Source organism: Cibotium barometz, chromosome 27, assembly GCF_041138505.1.
Source record: "Cibotium barometz isolate CiBa-2024 chromosome 27, ASM4113850v1, whole genome shotgun sequence".
In the NCBI taxonomy this organism is placed as follows: domain Eukaryota; kingdom Viridiplantae; phylum Streptophyta; class Polypodiopsida; order Cyatheales; family Cibotiaceae; genus Cibotium; species Cibotium barometz.
In genome coordinates this window covers 11,626,585-11,649,852 of record NC_141072.1, presented here as the reverse complement: position 1 = coordinate 11,649,852, position 23,268 = coordinate 11,626,585, and the positions used below count along the sequence as shown (strand labels likewise).

Sequence of the window (23,268 nt, the reverse complement as noted above, 5' to 3'; positions counted from 1 at the left end):
TTTTTCATGATAGTAGTATGCATAAAGGGCTCTATGCATAAAAAGGAATCTAGGCATATAGATATTACATATAAAACACCTATATGCATGTATATTAGAGAATACTCTAATATTCACACATATTAGAGTATACATATAAATCTATTATGCCATATATATACTCTATGCATGCATAATAGAGAATACTCTAATATGCATGCATATTAGAGTATACATATAGATCTAATATGCCATATGCATACTCTATGCTGCATGCATAATAGAGCATGCAAAGCTCTAATATGCATGCATAGAGCATGCATAAAGCATACATATGCATACATGGAGAATAGATATGTTCTATGTATGCACACTAGAGCTTTCATAGAGAATACATATGTTCTATGCATACATGCATATTAGAGCTATTCATGCTTGTTGTTGTTGGGTGACCACTACTCGATAAACCTACTAAGTGTCTCTGGTTATATGTGCAACAATACACTAGTGTGATATAGAAAACATACACTAAAATATGCAGAAAGAATAGCGTATTTGTCTTATAAGAGATATGAAACAGAGGGCTTACGCAAAATAGATGTTGACTCATTTATATTACCCAATTGGAACATAAAACATAAACAAAGAAGACTTGAAAGACGAATATATAGAATGATAAACCACCTAGCCAAAAGTAGCATGTATACAGATTTCCATTACATCTTTATACTTTTGAATGCGCAATTATAAAGTGGCACAAGAGATGGCATCGTGCTTTGATCATGGCTTATTTACATAAATAATGTCCTGATTAACCAAGTTGACATTACATCTTTATACTTTTGAATGCGCAATTATAAAGTGGCACAAGAGATGGCATCGTGCTCTGATCATGGCTTATTTACATACATAATGTCCTGATTAACCAAGTTGACTATAGTGTTAAATGCATCGGATTGTGCCAACGGCTTTGACATTCGGGCGTCGTTCCGGCTCGACGGTTGTCTAGCTCGGTGGTTGTTTGGCCCCAACACCTGACATGCCTAGCGGGTCAGATTCCAAATCTGACAACCGAACCTTAAGTCTTACTTGATGTTGATATAGTGGAACATATCACCCAGTGATAGTAACCATGTTGGATACGCCTTAGCATCCTCCTCAGCTAGGGCACATTCCTGATCCTAAACTCCACACAAGTGCTTGTTCGGTTACACACATCTGTGGTCCCCCTTGTCTTCTTATCTGACTTCTTAACCCTGACCTACTTGGGCATGTTCCTACTTCCACAGTCTAGAGGATCTAGTCTTCAACACTGCCCATCTCATCATCATCATTGCCACCACGAGGAGTAGTTGGTTTGGACTGTTTGAGCTGCGTGGTGCTGGGGCGAGGTTGGGGAGGGGATGATGGTGCAAGGAATGCTGTTCCTGCAGAGAAAAAGGTGTCCATCCTCCTCCAGGCTTGGGATTTTGGCAGGTTGTCCGCAACAATGGCATCAGCTAGGATTTGCATGTAGAAACAAGCCTGACAGATTGTTTGTGTGAGGTTTCCCTATTGCCTGATTGTTGTGTGTTGCAAGTCACTAAGCTTGGTATGGACAGATGTGAGTTTGGGGTAGAAGGTCACATTCTTGGCCTCTTTAATGCTGGTGATGGCCTCTTTAATGCTGGCAATGTTGCGTGTTGGACGTCACTGAGCTTGGTATGGACAAATGTGAGTTTGGTGGAGAAGGTCACCTTCTTGGCCTCTTTAATGCTGGCGATGGCCAACATGTCCCCTTGTGTGTCATAGGGATTCTTTCGCTGAGTGATGGGTCTCTTCCTTGCTACCTTGGATTTGAGCTCATCAACGTGAGCTTGAATTTCCTTGTTGTCCTCCGTGGCATGCTTGTGCTGGTCCTTGTAGCCCATCTTCATGCTGCCATCTTATCTTGTAGCTCATCATAGTTCTTGTGGAGCACCACCACATGGTCTTTCAAGAGGGCCAAGGGTGAGTCTTCCCTTGATGTGGCTCCCCCACAGAATGGCACCATCGCTAGTTTTAGGTTCTACATGTCAATTGGCTCGTCTAGGTTCTTAGATAGTACCTAGGGCATTCTTCTCTTTGTATCAAGCGAGCTCTTGCTCCATCTAGTCCATCCTCAGGAGGAGGTCATCATGGGTTGCAGATCCCTTTGGTGGGAAGGCGGACTCGGTTGGAGCTTTTGGGGCTTGCAACACTACCGACTCTTGTTGGGCACAGTGGTTGAGCTTAGTGCTCCAGAATATGAGCATCCCCTTCATCATCCGAGTCAACGTCCTCCCTTGGTTTGATTGCTTGCACTAGCCTGTGAGGATCAGGCGGAGCTCGTCCATGAGGTTGTCTCATAGATGACTCAAGTCATCTTACAGGGTGTCGGAGAGCTCGGCCAAGACTTCAGTGTCGATTTGGATGGTATTGGAAGAGGGGCTGGTGTGCGCTTTTAGTTGGACTTCCAAAAAGCTGATTTGCATTTTATCCTTAAGGACTTGGTCTTTGAGCGAGTGGAGGAAGCCAGTGAAGTAGGTGGTGGCTCATCTTTTGGCTTCCTTAGCAACAATTACTTCCCTCTGCGCATCTGCCACCTACTCTCTTAAGTTGTCATTCTCCTACTAGAGTGATTAATGGTGTCTTGTAGGCGAAGAATGTAGGCATTAGTTTCGTATGTGCGGAATGGATCCTCCCCCTCAAAGCACTAGGTCAGGTACATGGCATACCGTCTAGTCGTGGGTATGTCGAAGGGTAGGTGATGGGCGGAGGGACCTATAGGGGTGGAGACCACCACCAACTGTGCAGGGGTGACTCGGGCTATTGGAGGTCGACAACTCCACCAATACTCGTTGCTTCTTTTCTTTGGACACTTGGGAGGCCAACACCATCTTGCGCTTGAATTGGGACACCATGGCCGTTGATTAGGTGTGCCCCATTTCAAAGTTCAATCTAGCCATCCTCTCTGAACTGACCACCTTGATCAAGATGTGCACGATTTGTGGCTCTATGCTTCTAGAGCGTTTTGCATTTTGTCTTGTTGGGGTGGGTTCTATACTACCACAACACCATATGGAAACAACACCATTAGTAGTTGTCCCATATTGGTATGGGTGTTACTCTTTTGGCTTCCTTTTGCAGCTTGGTGAAGTAGAGGGTGGGACAAATGACATCCTTTCTTTTCTCCACCTTTCCGAATCCATCCCATGGCTATGCTGTTGAGATGTGCTATGTTTTATTCTACAGCCCCACAGGGTCTCCAAGACCATTCTATAGTAGTAGAGAATGGTTGAGGTGCTCTTGTGGTTTTGGAGTTTGTGCTCTCCACCACTGACTTGGTCTCCAAAATGCTAGACCATGTAGTTGTGCTTTTCTAAGGGAATTTTTGTAAGGCCGTCGAGGGGGGAAACTTTAGCCATTCGGCCACCAAATCTTCTGTTAGGTTCATCTCGATGCCGTGCAGGTTGATGGTTGTGCCTGCCTACAGTTGCCTAAAAAGTTCATCAGCATGAGTGTGCACTGGCATTGTGTGCTATGGCATGTTGAGAAAATCAGCAAGCCGATGATTCGCAACCACCCCTGCACATCAGCACTATATGTGGAAATGTTGTTGAAGGGTTTAAAGGTGCCCCTGGTTGCGACAGGGGAAGAAGATACTGTGCGACAAGAGAGTGCAGCAAGTGTCGCCAGGCGCGATGGTTTGCGAAGAGCTTAGTGTAGGTGCATGGTTTGCGAAGAGCTTAGTGTAGGTGCATGGGGATGGTAGCATGATAAACTGGCTACTTCGCAGTAGTTTGGCAAGAAGTGGGACATTTTTAAGCCTCTCGAATCCATGTCTAGGGTAACTCCGATGAGTTCAAAATGACCAATCAATTGCCACAGCCATATATCTCAGTCAAGATATGTGTCGGCCACATAGGTTCGGGAGGAAAACTAGCCACGTAATATCTCGGGCGAGATACATGGCAACATGATCGGGCAATCTAGTCAAGATCTAAATGTATCTCGGTCAAGATAGCTGGAGTTATTGACTAGATTGCCCAGTCACATGGTGGTGGCGTGCCAAGTGAACATGTACATTCATATCTTTGGAGAGATATGAAAATCCATACAAAGTTTCTTGGGCGAGATAATTATATATTTATCATATCATGGGCGAGTTTCGAAATCGAATTAATTATATATTTATCATATCGCAGGCAAGATATGTAAATCAAATTAATTATATGTTTATCATATCTCGGTGAGATACGTAAATCGAATTAATTATATATTTATCATGAGATACGTAAATCGAATTAATTATATATTTATCATATTTCGGGCGAGATACGTAAATCAAATTAATTATATATTTATCATATCTCAGGTGAGATACGTAAATCAAATTAATAATTTATATATTTATCATATCTCGGGTGAGATACTTAAATCAAATTGATAATTTATATATTTATCATATCTCAAGTCAGACACTTGAATCAAATTGATAATTTATATATTGAAAGCAAAAATGAAATGTCGGTGCCACATATCTCGTCCGAGATATGTGCACCCTAAAATTCCCAAACTCTCCTTGCCTTTCATTATTTGACGTCCTTTTCTTAGCTTTTTCGGATCTACTTACATGAGCACTTATCGTCATCTATCACCTTCGCTGGAGCTCGATCGAGCTGTTGCTATTGTTGATCTCGCTCGAGCTGTTGTTGTCTGCCCGTTGGACCCATATTTTTGCCCAGGTAAGCCCCTAGTTTAATTAGTAATGGATTTTTAAGCTTTGGGCAAAACATTTCTATTAACACATTAATTAATGTAACCTAATTATTATAAAGCATAATTAACAAAACCAGCGTGCATTCGTTTATGCGTCGGTCTGCATTTGTTTATATGCGAGTTTGCATATGAAAGTAGTAATTAATGAAACTAGTAAGCTCTGCATTCAAAACCAGGGTCTGCACTAGTAATTAATGAAACCAATAATTAACAAAACCATTAAGAAGGCTAATTAAATCATCAAAACATAAAAGCTGATCAAATTTTGGTCGTTATGCATGTAAAACCACGTTTTAAAACCCAGCCAAACCCATTAAGCAGGTTATTAAATGAAGCCTCTATGGGCTTAATGCATGAAGCCCTATGCAACATGAATTATGGCTTTATAGGATGAAGCCTTTATGCATAAGGGCTTATTGCATGAAGCCTTATGCAAGATTCATTATGGCTTCATGCATGAAGCCCTATGCAACATGAGTTATGGCTTTATAGGATGAAGCCTTTATGCATAAGGGCTTATTGCATGAAGCCTTTATGCATAGAGGCTTTATGATTAAGCCTTAAAGCTTTATGCATACAAGCCTTATTCATGAAGGCTTAAGCATAAGGCCTTTATGCATAAAGACTTAATCATAGGGCTTTATACATAGAGGATAGAGGCTTTTCTCATCATTAATAACTCTATAGTATTGCCCTAGTAACCTTACATGTCATAGTATTAGCGAAGTGTCCAACCAACCACTCACACCCCTTGGAACATATGCATGTATCACCAACCGTGCAACCTATAATTGCTCCTAAAGCAACGAGGTTCTTGTGTCCATAATTAACAAAAGACCCTCTTGCCCCATGTAGACTACAATGGCCCGCAACAACATTTCTGAAATTGTTTCAAGCCTACATGGCTGGCCCCCAAGCAACGTATTTGCCCTTTGGGTTTCTCGAGGTGGATGGCCTCTGTGACCACAATCCCCTTTTGTTCTTGTCCCAAGGTGTAGAGGTTATGTGGAGGTGTTTTCATGTTGTGTCTATAGGCACTGCATTGAGGGGGCTTCCTATTGCTTTTCCTCAAGCTTCTATGAGAGGATGGACTTCTTAATGCTGGCAAAGTCCTCTTTGAGTTCCTTTTTTCTCTTCTCCTTTGCTCCCGTCTTTCTATTCTTCCCCTTCTTCTTTTATCCAAACTCAAACGCCCACTTCTTTTGGACTGTGTTTGCCCTGATGAACTCCCCTCTTCCTAGGGCTTTACAATAGATTCTTCCTTATGCTCTATGCTCTTTTTGTGGCCTGCTCCCTCCTTCTTGCCCAACTCCTTAATGTGCTTTAAAAAAAGTTGTTATGTATGGGCCAATCTTTGTCTTGGTGTTCGGGGGCGGCTGACTTTGAGAAGATGCAGGGGGGAAGAGAGCTTGAGCTCTTGCAAGCAGACACACACACTCACAAAACCCTAATAGATAACACACACAAGGTGAGAGGCTGAAATCTTCTTCTTCTTCACTCAATACTCAACACACCATATACAAAGATAAGAGTACACAAGGTACTCAACCAATACATACAAGGGTTCTCTATAGTGTGAACCCAACTAAAATGAGTTGGCGCTATAACTATGCCAGTCTCTAGAATGGCTGTCACACAGCCTGTCATCCCACTGGCCGCATATCACCCAAGATCTCACCAACCATGACAGTGGTGTAAGTGTGGGGCCTATCCCCCAGGCTAGTCATCAGTGTCCACCACCTCACTAGATGAGCTCGATATCTCAACAGTCCTCCTCGAGCTCAACTCCATCTCATGTACACCAAGCGAAGCCCTGAATCTGTGGAGCTTCTCTGTACCCAATGCTTTGGTGAAGATGTCAGCTACTTGATCCTCTGTGCTGACATAAACAAGGTCAATATCTCCTGCCAAGACCCTCTCTCTGACGAAATGATAGTGGACCTCTATATGCTTCATATGAGCATGAAAAACTGGGTTCCTGGTCAACTATATACTGCTAATGTTGTCACAGAAAATGACAACTTGTCTATTCACTGATAGACCCAAATCTGCAAGTAGCTTTCTCAACCAAGCTACCTCACATGTTGCCATAGCAGCTCCTCTGTACTACTCGGCCTCTGTACTAGATAGACCAACCGCCGTAGGCTACTTCTTGCGCTGCTCCAAGTCACAGCAGCACTCCCCAAAGAAAACATGAAGCCACTGGTAGATCTTCTATCTGAGATATTACCAGCCCAATCAGCATCTGTGTACACATGTACACATATCTCTGTCCCAGTCTCATAGAATAGTCCACAATGAAAAGTAGACCTCACATACCTCAGTATGCATCTCAATGCATCCAAATGCCATTTCCGTGGAACCTTCATAAACTGACTCACCAACCCAACAGCATAGCTCAAATATGGTCTAGTGATTGTCATATAGATCAAGCTTCCTACTATGCGCCTATACATAGTAGGGTCCTCCAAAATCTCTCCTGAATCTGCACTCAACTTGCCATTCTGATCCAATGGCACTGAGATAGGCTTACAGCCTGTCAGACGATACTTGGACAACATGTCCAAGCCATACTGTCTCTGCAGTAATCCAATACCATGTGGTGACCTAATCACCTCAATGCCCAAGAAATATCTGAGCTCCCCCAGATCTTTCATCTCAAACTTCTGTCTAAGCAAGATCTTTACATCAAAGATCTCTGCATCATGGTCCCCCATATAATGATCAAGTCATCTTCATAGATGACAACAAGCACAACCCCTCTATCACCATATCTCACATACAGCGAGAAATCTGCATTGGCTACATGAAAGCCAATAGTGACAAGATATTCAGAAATCTTGTCAGACCATGCTCTTGGTGCTTGTTTTAACCCATACAAGGCTTTCTTCAACCTACAAACATGCTCGGGGTGACTCACATCCTCATAACCACGTGGCTACAACATATACACCTCTTCTTGCAAATCCCCATGCAAGAATGCATTCTTTACATCCATTTGATGTAAAGACCATTGCTTTGATGCAGCCACTGCTATCACAACTCTCACTGTTGCCATCTTGGCAACTCGGCTGAAAGTTTCCTCATAATCAATGCCATATGTCTACGCATATCCTTTGGCTACCAATCTAGCCTTGTACCTATTTATTCTTCCATCACTGTTATGTTTTACTTTCTACATCACTGTTATGTTTTACTTTGTACACCCACTTGCATCCCCCAATGGCTTTCTTGCCTTCATGAAATTGCACTAAGTCCCAAGTTTCATTTCCATATAGTGCATCCATCTCTTCATCCATAGCTTTCTCCCAACACACATTTCCAACAGCCTCATCAATGCATGTGACCTTAGGCACTTTTTAAAAAGAATGAGTTCTCTGAATTTTTAGGTAAGTACTCTCCCCCTCCATCTGACCTTAGGCACTTTACATATTTCCTTGTTTGCTTTTCAACCACCATAACTCTGAAATTCTAAAAGTGAGTGAACACCTCACTCTTCTCCTTCATGAAGTATACCCACACTTTCCTTGTGTGGTCATCAAATAAACGTCACATAATACCTGCAGCCTCCCATAGATATAGTTTTCGTAGGACCCCATACATATGAATGCACAACATCTAGTGCATTTCTGCTCACATATTTGTTACGTGGAAACACACGCTTTGTTTGCTTCCCAAATTGGCATGCTTCACATATTTTCTCCATACCTTCCACTTTAAATTTTGGCAGCCCTGTCACAATTCCTTTAGTCTACATAGACTTCAATCTCTCCACATTCACATGTCCAATCCTTTTATGCCAAATGTCTATGTCTATGTCTGCAACAATTCCTAAACCATTTGCAAACATTGCAGCACTCACTTCAGGCATGTTTACATTCAATGTGAACATTCTGCCCACTCTGTTGCCTTTTGCAACCAACCTGCACTTGTCTTTAAAGTCTTCAACATAACAACCATCAGGGTTAAACCAAACCTGCAAACCCTGCTCAATCATTTGGCCAACTGAAACCAGATTCTTTGTTATGTTGGTACATGAAGTACATCACTTTGCCATCTTGCATAGACAATGGCACATCTCCAACATGGGCAATTGGATGAGCAGTGTCATCCCCTGTTTCCACAAAACCTGGTCTTTCCGGGTTTTTCATCTCCTTGAACCACTCCCCATGACTTGTCATGTGGTTCGAAGCACCTGAATCAACATACCATACATCATCTTTTTGTGCTGCTTCAACATTTTCAGACATGGCATTCATGACATGCTTCATAACAAACAATCTTTCATTATCCTCATTGTTTCTGCTCGAGGATGCATAGTTGTTTTGTTGCAATTTCCTATTTTGCATATCGGCCTGCTTCTTATAACACTCTGCCTGCACATGTCCAGGCTTACCACAATAAAAATATCCACGTGCATCATTATACTGCCTTTGCCAATTTCCATGGCCTCTTTGACTCCCCCTGCCTCTGAATTGGCCTCTTCCACCTGCGTGTTGTTATTGTTGTTGTGAATTCTGGGACTATTGTTGTTGCTGCTTTGCTGGCCATAATTCTGATTACCTGTTCGGCCACCTCCTTGACCACGTCCACGGCCTCCTCTACCTCGTCCTCTTCCTGAACTTGTGTAGAAGGCCTATTGCTCTGAACTGTTTTTGTTTTGTGAAGACTGTTGGTCTTCACCCAAGCTCTTCTCTTCTATAATCAGCGTAGACACCAAATCTGTAAAATTGGTAATGTTTTCCCGAGTCTGAATAGACATCTTGAACGCCTTGTATTGTGGCCCGAGACCACGTAGATAGACTTCCACCTTATCATCATCATCTACTAACACACCAACAATAGATGCAAGGGATTCCACAATACCCTTTATCTTCAACGCATAGTCATTCACAGACATGCTCTTTTTCTCCACAGTATGTTCATTCTTCAATAGTATCTTGCGTGCCTTGGTATTTGTTTTATAGAGCTTTACCAAGGTGTCCCACGCCTCCTTGGGGGACTTGGCATCCTGAATGTGCCCAATCATGGTGTCCTGTATACTAACGGAGAGCCAATACATAACTTCCCTAGCTCCTTGGTTCCAGTCTTTAAACTCTTTCACATCTGCAGTAGCAATCGGATTTATGTCCGCGGATTTATGTCCGGTATCTCCGGTGCCTCTTCATGCTCACCTTCTATGTAGTCCCAATAGCCCTTTCCCATCAGGAAATTCGTGAACCTGAACCTCCAAGCATGGAAGTTATTCTTATCAAGCTTCTCAGCCACAATCTGTGTTATGCCATCATTTGACATCTTGCCACACACACAATTTTACTAGAAACAGCACTCTGGTTTGTCCTGCAACAAACTGTTGTATTTTCTGCTACAGCACCCACAGTGTCTGCACAGCCAATCTGTCTTCCTGCTTTCTCCAAGCACATTGTGAGGTGTGTAATGTGTTCTTTTTTCTTCCTAAATGCACTAAAGTCATCCATAAACACTATCATGATGCTCATGAAGGTGGTCAGATATTCATAGAATATTTCTTGAACCATCCTCTAGAATGTATTAGGATCATTTTTTAGCCCAAATGTCATCACATTGGAGGCAAATGCTCCCCATTCTTTCATAAAAGCAATCTTTTCTTTATCATCCTGGGTCATTTGCACTTGATCGTACCCACTAAATCCATCCAAGAAAGAATATGTTTCATGCCCCACTACTGCATCCTGCAAGGAATCAATCAAAGGCAATGGAAATGGGTTGAATATAGTGGAAGAATTCAGCTTAAGCTTCCCATTATTTTTTGGAATGATGACTACCGGTGAGATAGCCACATTCCGCCCAATCCACATGATAGATGAACCCCAGCTTTAATAATTTGTCAATCTATTCCTTCACTTGTTTGGCATAGTTTGGGTTCATCCTGTACCTCCTCTGCCTGATTGGGGTTGCATCTTCTTTAGGTTAATTTTATGCTAGTAGAAACTTGGATCAATCCCCTTCATGTCAGAATAGTTCCAAGAAAAGACATCCTTGTAGGAATTAAACAATTCTAGGAGCCTCCCTCTGATATCCTGATTCAGAGTTTGGCACTAGTCCTGACTGTCTTGGGTTCTTAATCATCCCCTATGTTCACCTCCTCGAGCTTGTCTTCTTGAACTCTAATATTTTGTTTCCTGAGCTTGGCTTCCTCCTGTTTTAGAGCCACCATGGCTTTTTCCTCTTCTACCTGTAGCTCTTTCACATTATCCTGAGTATCCTCTTCCTCTTTACAAGTGATGTCCGCATTGAATATCACTTCAAGATGAGCTACCAGGACCTTTGGGTCATACCTTTGCGAAATCCTTTCTTTGTCTACTTTAAACAGTGAAAGTAGATCTGGATTCTCCTTCAAGATCTTCTCTTCTTCATTATCTTCTACCCCTTCTAGCTAGTTCAGGCCCTTTGCATGCATTGGTCAGTTTATCGGGTTTAGCCTGTCCTTTCCTACCATTGAGATGCAAAATTTCTTTTTTCCTCTTCTGATTGTGATCTTGTCATCTCCCAGTTATGCTTTATTCTTCCATTTTTGAGCCAAGGCCTTCCTAGGAGCATGGGATATTCACCTACTATCTCGATCATCTTGAGAACAATGAACCTAGCAGTGAAGCTACATCCTGCCACCTCTATCTGTTCTCCCCTGATTATCTTGACAGGTTAGACCTTCTCTGGTCAGCCATGCATTTCTGGAATAGAGCAGGCTACATGTTAGTGATCCCTAGCTTTTTAGCCAATCTATCTGATATTATGTTTACCCCTGACCCATGAAGAGTTTAGTGCCATGCTCATGGTAGTGATTCTACTTTCTTTACTAGCACAAAAGAAAGGTAAGGGAAGTAGTATAGTAACCCCTCTTCTTTTGGTAGTGATTCTACTTTCTTTACTAGCACAAAATCAAGGTAAGGGGAAGTAGTATAGTAACCCCTCTTCTTTTGGAAAGAAGAAGAAGAAGATGGTGAAATGTGACAAGCTAGAGCATATGCCAAAAGCATGAAGCAATGGGAGGTAGATGAGAAGAATCGTACTTTGGAGCCATCAAAGAAAGTAGAAGTCAAGTAATAGTGGGGGTGGGTTTAGAGAGAGTTTTTTGGAGCAAGATTTTTTTGTCATCCACTCTCTTTCTATACCCTCTATAACCCTTATCCTCTCTCTATATACCCTCTATTACCCATGTGCTCTCTCTCTTCTCCCCTCATCCTCCCTCTTCCCAAGCCGAGAGCCCACCACCCCTCACTCCATCTAATCTCTATGTCTATCTCTCTCTTTAATTCCCCTCTTATTGAGAATCATTAAGAAATTATAGAAAAGATCAAAATTCACTATACTTATCTTATAATTTTCTTGATTCTTTGTTCACGGTAGAGGCCCCCAACCAATCAATTGGTTTAGTATGTTGATGGAGCCACCAATGGGAATTGAAGAAAGAGAGAAGTGTCAAAAACTAGTGAATTATTAAAGAATTCATAGTTCTTGGCTTAGGTGGAGTAGCGTAACAATGCATAAGACACTATATTTTTTTTAACAAGGGAAGGCTTCTACTTATAGGAAAAATTGAGCTCCTAACCAAACAGACTGATTCTAGAATTTTCCAAGTCAGTTTGGTTGAATTTGGACTAGATTTGGACTTAGTTTGGTTACTTTTTTATTCGATTTGGCTCCATTTTGATTTGGTTTGGTTCAAGAGAGATGAGAGATAAAAATATCATATTATTTTTGAGTTTAAAACTCATTCAAGCATGTGAAATATGCACCTCCTTTAAAGAACTCCCCTTCCTTACATATGTGTCAAAATTTTATTGCTCATAGTTTTTTACTAATAAACCTTGTACATTTTCAACTCTTCATCTTATGTGAAATATGCACCTTCTTTAAAGAACTCCCCTTCCTTACATATGTGTCAAAATTTTATTGCTCATAGTTTTTTTACTAATAAACTTTGTACATTTTCAACTCTTCATCTTATGTGAAATATGCACCTTCTTTAAAGAACTCCCCTTCCTTACATATGTGTCAAAATTTTATTGCTCATAGTTTTTTGCTAATAAGCCTTGTACATTTTCAACTCTTCATCTTATGTGAGCATTTACTCATTTTTGGATACCCAAAATATCTCATATTTTTAATATTGCTCATAGTTTTTTACTAATAAACCTTGTACATTTAACCTTGTACATTTTCAACTCTTCATCTTATGTGAGCATTTACTCATTTTTGGATATCTTCTTTTACAAATTGGATTTATCTCCTCCCTACACATGGATTGATGCTATTGGCCCATAGGAACCTTAATTGGACCATAATCCAAAAATTTCTGAAAATCTAGACCCTTAGACTAAGGTTCTTTATACCTATTCCCAATTAATTCCAATTGCACATTGGAAAATTCTTTCTGAATTTCTGTTTCAGGGGGATTCATTTTAATAAGGTGAGATATTTTTCTATCCAAAAATATTCAAAATCTGAATATTCTCTCTCTAGAATATTTTCTCTCTCTAGGTTAAAACAGCCACAAACAAGATCTCTTATATTTCAGAAAAGGAATTGATTACAGGGGAATATGCTAGACATCAAAAAGGGGGTTGGGGGAGGAATCTTACATTCTACCCCACTTAAAAAAATATAAGATGTCCTCATCTCGCAAACTGGGATAATTTTGCAAGATGCACGAATATGAGACTTAGAGAAATTTTTTTAATCAAGATTAACCACCAAGAAAAGTCTTAAAGAAAGCAAGATAAGAACAAGATTTAAACTTATTCATTCTCGGAACTTATACAGTAAAGATAAAAGAACTCTTTACACTTCCATAAGCCCGTCCATCATATGGTCACAAAAGCAGCACTCACAAGATGGGGTAACTCATCTATGGGAATGATTCTGCTGGTTATTGCCGCACATATCTCAGTGGTATGAGGTGATCTAACAAAAGGACCTCTGAGAGGCAAGCCAAAAATGGGATAAAGGCATATCTTCTCATGAGGAAGAAAACACGCCAGTAAGAAGACCCGCTCAGAAAACCCAAGATGCCTTGATCTCATGACGCAGTAGTATCGGGGACCCAAACCCAAAGCTTCAATAACCATGGCCAAGCGGACATTGTTACGAAAGTGCTGCTGACCCCAGGGTGTTACCCTAGTTATGTTTTGATAGGTCCGCCATTTGGTCTGAGCTACAGAAGTTCCTAGGTGAGGAAAAAGTGAGCGCTCATACTGTTCTATAAAGTCTTTCTTCACAGACTCTCTTGCATCTTGAAGGTGAGAAATCATCAGGGATAAAACTAATTCTTGTTGCCAAGCCATGAAGGAGATTAAGAAAGAAAGGAGATTGATGGGAGTAAGATTACTGTGAGCGACAAGTAAAAGTTACGACTTATATAAAGGAAGGAGCTAGCGTAACCTAGAAGCCAACGGTAACTTGCCACTGAAGTTTTACCGTCTTTCCATGATTTGTGTTTGACACATTTTTCTATAGAAGGCATTAAGAATTTTGAGATGAGGAGATAAAAGAAGCTTGTAGGCTAAGTCACCTACTTTCATTGAATTCAGATATAAGGGTCACAATATTTGGGGGATAACTTCTTATACTCCCCAAGAGATAAAGAACTTCTTTTGGGCCGTACTCGAATGAAAACCAAAACCTTGGTATCCAAAATACCGATTCTCACTTCTGAACTCATTGTTCTAAATCCTTAAAACAGGTGGGACTCCTGAGAAGTATTCTAGGGAAAGGGTCTTCCTTTTTTAAATAGAAACTTTCTTTTATTTTAGAGAGGGAATAATTATAAGATCAGAAAGAAAGATTCTTACTCCAGTATACCTCGAAGGTTGGGGAGGAATCTTACATTCTACCCCACTTAAAAAGTGCGAGATGTCCTCATCTCGCAAGGTAGAGGAGGACAACTCTTTTTCTTAAGATCCAATTTTATTCTGGGGTTCCTTATATTCTGGTCAACCCAACAGAACACTGGGATAAATATCCCTTATATAGAACTCATCATTAAATAACAATTCATTCAGATCATATCATTCATATCTTTAACATGATAATGGTCCATTAGACCGAAAAGTTTCCTTCGAAACATTCCTCCACGGAAATTTCAGTTAAGCTAGTCCTCAATTTGACATCTCTTAACTTGATCTACCGGTCAAGTATTAACAGTAGCAATCTGACAGCACAACCCACTAATCTCATAGTGATTTGCTGAATTCGTTATCATCATTCTAGTTATGAATATCATCAGAGGGACTCGTCCCATTCTCCCTCATTGTGGTTTCATTATATTTCAACTAATTTTTAAAAATCAACATTTTTCAATCAGCATTTTCAATTAGAATCCAAATCAATTCATCAATTCTCAAACAGAATTAAAAATCATATCAATCACATTCGAAATCATCATTTGGATAGCATTAACGCTTATAATTTCAAGGCAGCTACTAAACACAGCAGTGGTGTAAATTTAGAATGGCCACCCATGCACATCATGGGTGTCAAATCATGTTGAGCTTAACATCTCAACACCCAGTAATATGTGCCCTTAGAACCTGTACTTGCTAATGGAGAAGAGACCAACAATGGGGTTCCACAATGTTGGCTAGGTATGCTCCACCTTCAAGGAAAAGAAGCTACACTTTCATTACCAAGAAGCCAAAGGAGAAAGTTCCACTAGCTTCTAGTTATTATGGGTGAGGAGAATTTTGGTGATGCCTACAAGAGGAATCAGAGCCCCAAAAAAAGCCCTTGGTAGGTGTAAATATGAGAAAGAGTAGCTACAGGTAGCCTTTAGATCCTTATGGTCTTATGTTTGATAGAGTAGAGATGATTGAGCTGCATGTAGAGAGTGACAAAAATTAGATGTGGTGGTTGGTGACGTTCATGATGATGATACATTGTTGTATGCATCTGACATCCACATGGAATCTGTTCACATGGTAACATAGGTTTTTTGAGAGTGAAATACTAAGAGAGGGTGGTTGTAAATAATCATAATCTATCCATGATGTAGGAATGATGGGAAATAAGTGAATGGCTATCCATGATGTAGGAATGATTAGAAATAAGTGAATGGATGTAGAATGGTGTTAAGAATGACTCATGGTTGATCATGTGCATGATCATGTGCATGGGGATGATGCATTGGTATATACATCCAATGTCTATACATAGGTGGTAGTCCACTTGACATGGAGAGGGGGCACCACCAATTGAGGAAAGGCCAAGAGAAGTTGCTAAGTTAGGTAGTTTTGAGAGTTGCCAATTTGGAATGCATGGTGCAGAGAAGATCAGGGGACAGAGAGGAAAAACATTGAGTTTTTTAACATAGAGCAGAGAGAGAGCTGAAGTTCTATATGAACAGAGGATTTGGACAATAGAGGGTGGGGAATAGGATGGTTAGAGAGGCACAATTAAAACTAAATTAAAGAGGAAACACCAATAATAGAGGCTATGATTCAAATTACAGAGGTATTTGGAGAATTTGGGTATGTGGGATTCATAACCAGAGCAGAGATGGATATATAGGTTAAGGCAAAGGTGAATTGGAGGGCCAGAGCATTTGGAGCACATACTCTGTTAGAACTTGTTTCTTCCCCACACCTTCTTTTGATTGTTGGAGCTGATGTAAGTTGTAAGATGGTTGTTACTTGCTGGGAGTTCATCACACAGGGCTTCATCTTCTTCAATTCGATCAAGAAATGCATCCTTTAAAGCATAAAATTGCCATCAGTTTTTTGTCTTGTTGTTGTAAGATCCATTGAGAAAGGATTGCTGTAAGTTTTATATGAGTGTTGTGTGGGTGTCCAAAGTATTCGGTATCTGATGGTTCAACTTTTGGACAATGGATTACTGTTTATGAGTTTTGAGTCTTGATCTTGTGTATGTGTTGGGCTAAAGGAATCATTCAGTGGTTGTATTGGTTTAACTTCATCAATTTAGAGGGTTTGTATTATTTTTTTAGAGATTAAGCATGGATTGCTAGCATGAATCGGGTCCCTGAATTGTACAACTCATTTGAGGGAGATCATCAAAAGGAATTTTTGGTTCTTGACTAAGTAGACACAAGTTTGAGTTGGACATGATCAAAGGGGGGACATAGCAACAAGTAGTGCTGGTATGTTTTGGATTCAGGCGTGTCATGTGAGGAGAAAAGTAAGTGGATTTATGTGGATTTTCAAGAAGAGAGTCAACTAGGGACAAATTTGGTATCCATATGACTATGAAGCAAGATAGATTTAGACCTAAATTGAGGTATTACTCAGACTCAAAGTTTGGCCAACTGGGGAACAACTGGTCTGCGGTGTTGTGAAGCTAGAGAGGAAAGTGAAATTACAGGTTTTCGGGAATCTAAGAAGAGGGATCATTTGGTTGAGGACAATTTTTGACTTGGGTTTAGGGAGGTTGATATAGAAGCAAAGGATGGTGAAGGTGTGAGATATAATCATGGGGCTTTTTCTGAGGTTTAGAGTAGATGAAAGTCCATGGATCTAGAGAAGTAGTGGAGAACAAGGGACTGAATACATTTCTTCAAAGAGGTAAGGTGATCTAGGAGCCCCCATTTTTTCTAGCTCTCTATCTCTCTGTTATGTAGTATTTGGTGTTGTTATAGAGGCGATCACCCAGAGACCTCACATGTTTTGATTCCCCCACTGAGGATTGAAGAGATTTTGTTGATCTGCTGGTTGGAACCCACTTGATGAGACCATGTCAGGTATTGGATATGAAGTGTTTAGAGGGAAAAGGATTGAGGATGTCAACCAATTTTTAAATAGGATTGAGCTGGTAGCTTTAAGTAGTAACATAGATGAGGCTGCATACAAGCTGAAGATGGTGAGTGTGATATTGGAAGGACTAGCTAAGGAATGGTATGAGGATGTTGTTTATAGATGCTAAAAAAGGGGGATTGGGATAGGTTAAAAGAGGCATTGAGGAGGAAATATGGAAAGGTAGATAGTCCTAAAGATTGATGGAGGGAGCTAGGTAAGTTGGAGAGGATGAAGAGATGCTAGCCTTTTTGGGAACGTTTGCGGATGTTTGGAGAAGGATAATCAGAGCCTTGGGGGAGAACCGAGTACCACTAGACTTCTTGAAAAAGGATTGGTTTACTGGTGGTGTATTGCATGGTAGTATTAAAGAAAAGGTGAAGTTGAAGGATTGCAACACATTTGCTGAAGATGTAAGGATAGAAACTAAGCAAATGGAGAAAGAAGATGAGAAAGCTGGAGCTAGCAAGGAAGGAAAGAGAAGCTGGTATGTAAATCAAATAGGAGTAGGTACAACATGGTCCTATAGTGGATCCTCCACCTTTGGACCTACATTTGGAAAGGGGAGTTTTAGTGGAATCTCCAAGGTTAATGGAATCAAATAGGGCTCAAGATGGATTACATCAGGAGATCTAGAGACTTACTGAATAGATTGGCAATCTTAACCTTGTTGTTCAAGGGATTTAGAATCAAGTGGGAAGGCCACAAGGATAGACATAGCCAAGAAATAGATTGGAACAAGTACAATGTTTCAATCGTGGAGAGAGAGGACACATAGCACCTTAGTGTCTTCAACCTTGAATGGAGCCAAGTGGGATATACCCAGTGATTTAGAGATAGGAAGGGGATAGAACTTTGGACCATAAAATTGGGGAAATGGGAATCAGGTGCCAATACAGGATCAAGCTCATGCTTCCTTGGGAAATGTGAGCATTTTGGAGGCTATGTTGGAGGAGACAAATGGGGTTCATGTGATGGCCACCAATAAAATGACAAGGATGCAAAGGTCACAATTTGAAGTGGTAAATAGGGAAGAAAGAGCCAAGAAGAGATCAAAGAAAGGGAAATCTCCCATGGATTGAGGGGAATGTAGAAAACAGGAAAGGCTAGGGCCATGAGAAGGAAGATTGGGATGGGATATTTTCAGCTCTGGGAGAAGGCCAAATACCATATAGTTTGTTGGTAGATGTAAAGCACAAGAAGGTTGACATTACCTATGGACAACTGCTAGCATCAGAAGGGTGAAGGTTAGAGTGCATGAAGCAAGTGTGGTTCAGTTGAGTAAGAAGTCAGATGTATTTCCTGTGGTAGATGTCGCAATCCATGGTAGAAAGATAAGCAAATTTTACATTGATAGTGGAGCTCGAGTATGTGTGATTACTGAGAAAGCAGTTCATGCCCTAAAGTTGGATTGATAAGTTACATTGATAGTTCAGCTCGGGTATATGTGATTACTGAGAAATTAGTTCTCTAATATGCATGCAAATAGGTGTTTTATACATAATATCTCTATGCATAGATGCCTCTTTATGCATAGATTCCTTTTTATGCATAGAGCCCTTTATGCATTCTAGTAGCATGAAAAAACAAAACTCCTATAGCACCTGAGCATGCAATCAAGGATGTACAATTAATAGAAAGGGTTTAGGGTGCAGAGGTTAGCTAAATATATAAGAAGGACAAGGTGTTGGACCAAAAAAAGAAGAAGACCTACAAACGTATGAACCATAAACATCAAGCTTATTGCAAAAAAATGAGAGAGAGGGTTTCTCACCTTATGTGAAAATATCTAGTGAAAATAATTTATTTTCAATATTAAGTGTGATAAAACGTAAACCTACATATGGCCTACTTATTAGTAAAGAGAAGGAGAAATCATTACGTTAAAGAGCACACCTTCATATATTGCATGCTTACGGAGAGAAGAGAGAGGGAAATAGCATAACCTTTTGATTAGAGAAGGGAGATGAGGGGTTTTCCAAGGAGGGATATTATACGAGGAGGGTTTTTCCAAGGAGGGATATTATACGAGGTAGATGAGGGTTGAGGGAGATGAGGGGTTTTCCACCAAGGAGGGATATGAGAAGAGGCAAATGAGGGTTGAGGGAGATGAGGTGAGGGTTTTCCAAGGAGGGATATGAGAAGAGGGAGTCGATAGATGCATGAGGAGGAATGTGGAGGGAAAAACGAGCTAGCTGGCAAGAAAAACCCACTGCTTGCAAATGGAGAGAAGATATAGTGTCAACAAGTCTTTCTTTGGAAAAGCCTTAAGGACCCACTTGCATGATGAGAAGGCAAAAAAGAGCAGGGTGTATTATTAGTCTATGGCAAAAAGTATTGGGTTAGCACATGGACTTCTTCTTTCTTAGGTGTATTATTAGTCTATGGCAAAAAGTATTGGGTTGGCACATCCTTCTTCTTTCTTTCTTTTTTGAAAACTAGTTGGCTTTTTTAATTAAAAAAAATTTGTTGTTTTTGTTTTTGTTTGAAAACTCCATCAATGGCAAAAAGTATTGGGTTGGCACATGCTTTCTTTGAAAACTAGTGTGACTCGTGGGGCGCGGAGAGTGGGTCCCGGTTTAGAGAATCGGACAATGGCTTTTTGGTTTTCAAAGTTGGAGCCGTGAATGACTACTAAGCAGCTGCTTCTTCTTCTTTTTCTTCTTCTTCTTTTTCTTCTTCTGTAACATTTTGTTGAATGCTGACTTAAGGAAAAGAAAATTTTTAAATATTGTCCGGTCGTAGAATCTGGTGGAAAAACGCAAGGAAAATTGGTATCAATCGAACTCTTCCAGTAGTGTACCAATAATATATTGCTATATATGAAAGTATAATATAGCCCAATGCTCCCTCGCCTTTCCATCTACTTCTTCTCTTCTCTTGTGGTGGTGGAAGCAAGCAATATTCACCAACAAGCAAGCATCAAAGCAAAGCAAAGCCAGTAATTAGCAAAATGGCCATCGAGGTGTGCAGCGACAAGGTGGAGTGCAAAGTGTGGGGCAGCCTTTGAGGACGCCCACAACTGCCTGCCCAAGGCTGTGCCGCACGTGATCGCGGGCGTGGAGTACGAGGGGAGCGGCTTCAAGGCGGGCTCCGTGAGAACCATCCACTTCCAGAAGAGTAAGCGTATTTATAAACTCTTGTGCATTAGGCATCTCCCCAACCCAATTTGATGTGAAATTTGGGTCATAATTTATTTATTTTTAGGCTACGCCGAGAAGATCTCCAAGGAGAAGCACCTGGAGCACGTGGTGTTGTACATCAAGGAGAAGCTGGAGGAGGTGGATCACGAGTCCCTCAAGCTAACAGCGGTGGTGGTGGAAGGCGGCTTCCTGGGCGTCCTCGTCAAGCACTACAAGTTCACCATGCATGTCAAGGAAGGGGCCCAGCCCAGCACCTGCGTGCTGCACTGGTCCTTCGAATATGAGGCTCTCTCCGAGAAGCATCAGCCCCACATCCCTCTGGCTCTCAAGGAGGTGGTTCCCGTCGGCTTCAAGGATTTGGAGGCCTACCTGCTCGCCCACCCCGACTGCGCGCAGTGATTGCTCGCAGAGATACCATCCACGTATCCGTCGTTTTAATAATAAGTACATGCTCTCTTACTTATGTACTCCTCCATGTGACATGTATACAAGTGCTTTTTTACCAATGGAACACTAGTATGCTTTATTATGTGGCATTTGGATGCCATAAGTATCTACTCCATGTATGTGACATGTATACAACTATTTTCCAATGGAACACCCTCATGAGCCTTGCACTAAGGGGGGGAAGAGAAGAATGCAAGGGTAGATACAGGGCTTGCCTAAATGTTATAACCCCCCCTTTTTTGGGAAGCTAGGTCACCTCATTTGCATCACTTCACTCACTCTATACAGTTTTATATTCTCGGTATGGTTCTTCTTTCTCAATCTAAAAAATCCAGCTTTGATATAGCAACCGCCTACAAATGTTTCAATTCCTCTATGGGATCCTTGTCAATCTAGGAAATACCGTTACGTTCCAGGAAATTCTAAGAAGCTCCAACGTACTTTTTTAAATCCCTATGTAGACAATGCCATTTATAGGATTCATAAAATTATAATATTTGTTAGCATATAATCATTTTTATCTAGCATAAAATCATACCACTGTAATTTTGAAAGTTATTCATATATAGATCTTCGGAGCATTGAGAATGCAGATCGACCCCTCTTCTCAAATTTTCTATTTCGTGCCTTGCTTGAGCTAACATGCCTGAGCTAACATCTTGGAAAATAAACTGGGAGCCTCTCAATAGCTTTAAAGAAATGCCATGATGTCAAAAAAGCTCCTATGAGCCCTATTAAAAGACGTGGCGTTTTCAATCACCCCAAAGAGAGATCTTACGTGGTGTTTCAGGGGGTAAACACCCCAATGAGGAATCTTAAACCTGGAGTCATCCTTTAAAGATGTCATTCATGAAACATTAGTGTCAAGTGTTACTTATTTTGTACACCTTATTCTCTACCACTCTTTAGGTCTTGTAATAATTTAATCTTAGAAGAGAGTATGCTAATGGTATATGTGTTTGTCTTAAAACTACATCCTGAACAAAGTTGAGGTGAAATGCTATAAATTTTGACACATCATTGAGCAGTATTGTAGGTGCTAAAAATTAAACAAATTGACATGTATCATGTAAGGAAAAAGAGAAAGCAGATCTACCTTTGATAATGCTTGATGTTTCAATTAGCCATTCATTTGTTGTGATGGGAATAGTGACTGAGAACAAAGCCTTGATGAGGAGTTTAGAATCTTGATTGTGGTTACACTTGGTGGCATAGATCCAAAGTAGCGTTGAGAACAAATGGTAGTGATGAGAAGTTTGGGATTTTGACTATTGTTACACCTAATGTACAAATAGAAAAAGTAGTGTTGAGAATACATGGTAGTGATTGACATGTATGCATGTCAATGAGGATTATATATCTAATGGACAGGTTAAGATATGATGGGTATAAAAACCTCATTATGCTTATATGGTTAAAGCAATATAGGAAATAGAGCCCACATGTTTTGAGGAGTCACTTAGACACAAACATTGGGAAGATGCCATGGGTGAAGAGATGGCTGCATTGGATACAAATGAGACATGGGAGAGAGTTAGTGCCTTGGCCTAAGGAGAAAAAGGAAATTTTAAGTCCACGGGTCGATAAAGTAAAGGAAAATTCAAATGGGTCTATAAAATAAAGCAGATTTCAAATGGGTTTGTGATCAAATGTATAAGGCAAGCTTGGTAGCCAAGGGATGTGCACAGACCTATGGCATTGATTATACATTTAGTGTAACCACCTAGATATGAGGATGATGTATATCCAAATTTTTCTTTTGCATGTTGCATAAAGCCTTGTATAGCTTGAAACAGGTATCTAGAGTATGGTGGTACAAGATATGAGAGTATCTTGACACTATTAGATTCCATATATCTACATCATTTTTTTTTTGCTTTATGTGAAAATGTTATGAGGAATATATTCATATTCCCACATTTCCCATTATTTTTGAATTATCCTAGATAGGTTTAGATTGGGATGCTTTTCTAAATCTAGGTGATCGTAGCTTACTTTATGTGTACGGAGGTGAATCCGTACATGCGTGGGAGTACTGGTTATATCGTCTTGATGTTATGAGTTTTGGTATGGTTATTTGTATTTTTAGTCAATTAAGTTTTTAATTGATTGGCATAGTTGATGTGATTGTAGATTCT

General features: G+C 40.5%; 1 long non-coding RNA gene across 1 annotated transcript; it reads left to right on the top strand.

Annotated features, from left to right (window-relative positions):
- Positions 1-20,409: 20,409 nt before the first annotated feature.
- Positions 20,410-21,432, top strand: LOC147623080 (uncharacterized). The gene is made up of 2 exons (XR_015269402.1): positions 20,410-20,660; positions 20,748-21,432. It is a non-coding gene; the product is annotated as an uncharacterized LOC147623080 (long non-coding RNA).
- Positions 21,433-23,268: the final 1,836 nt, after the last annotated feature.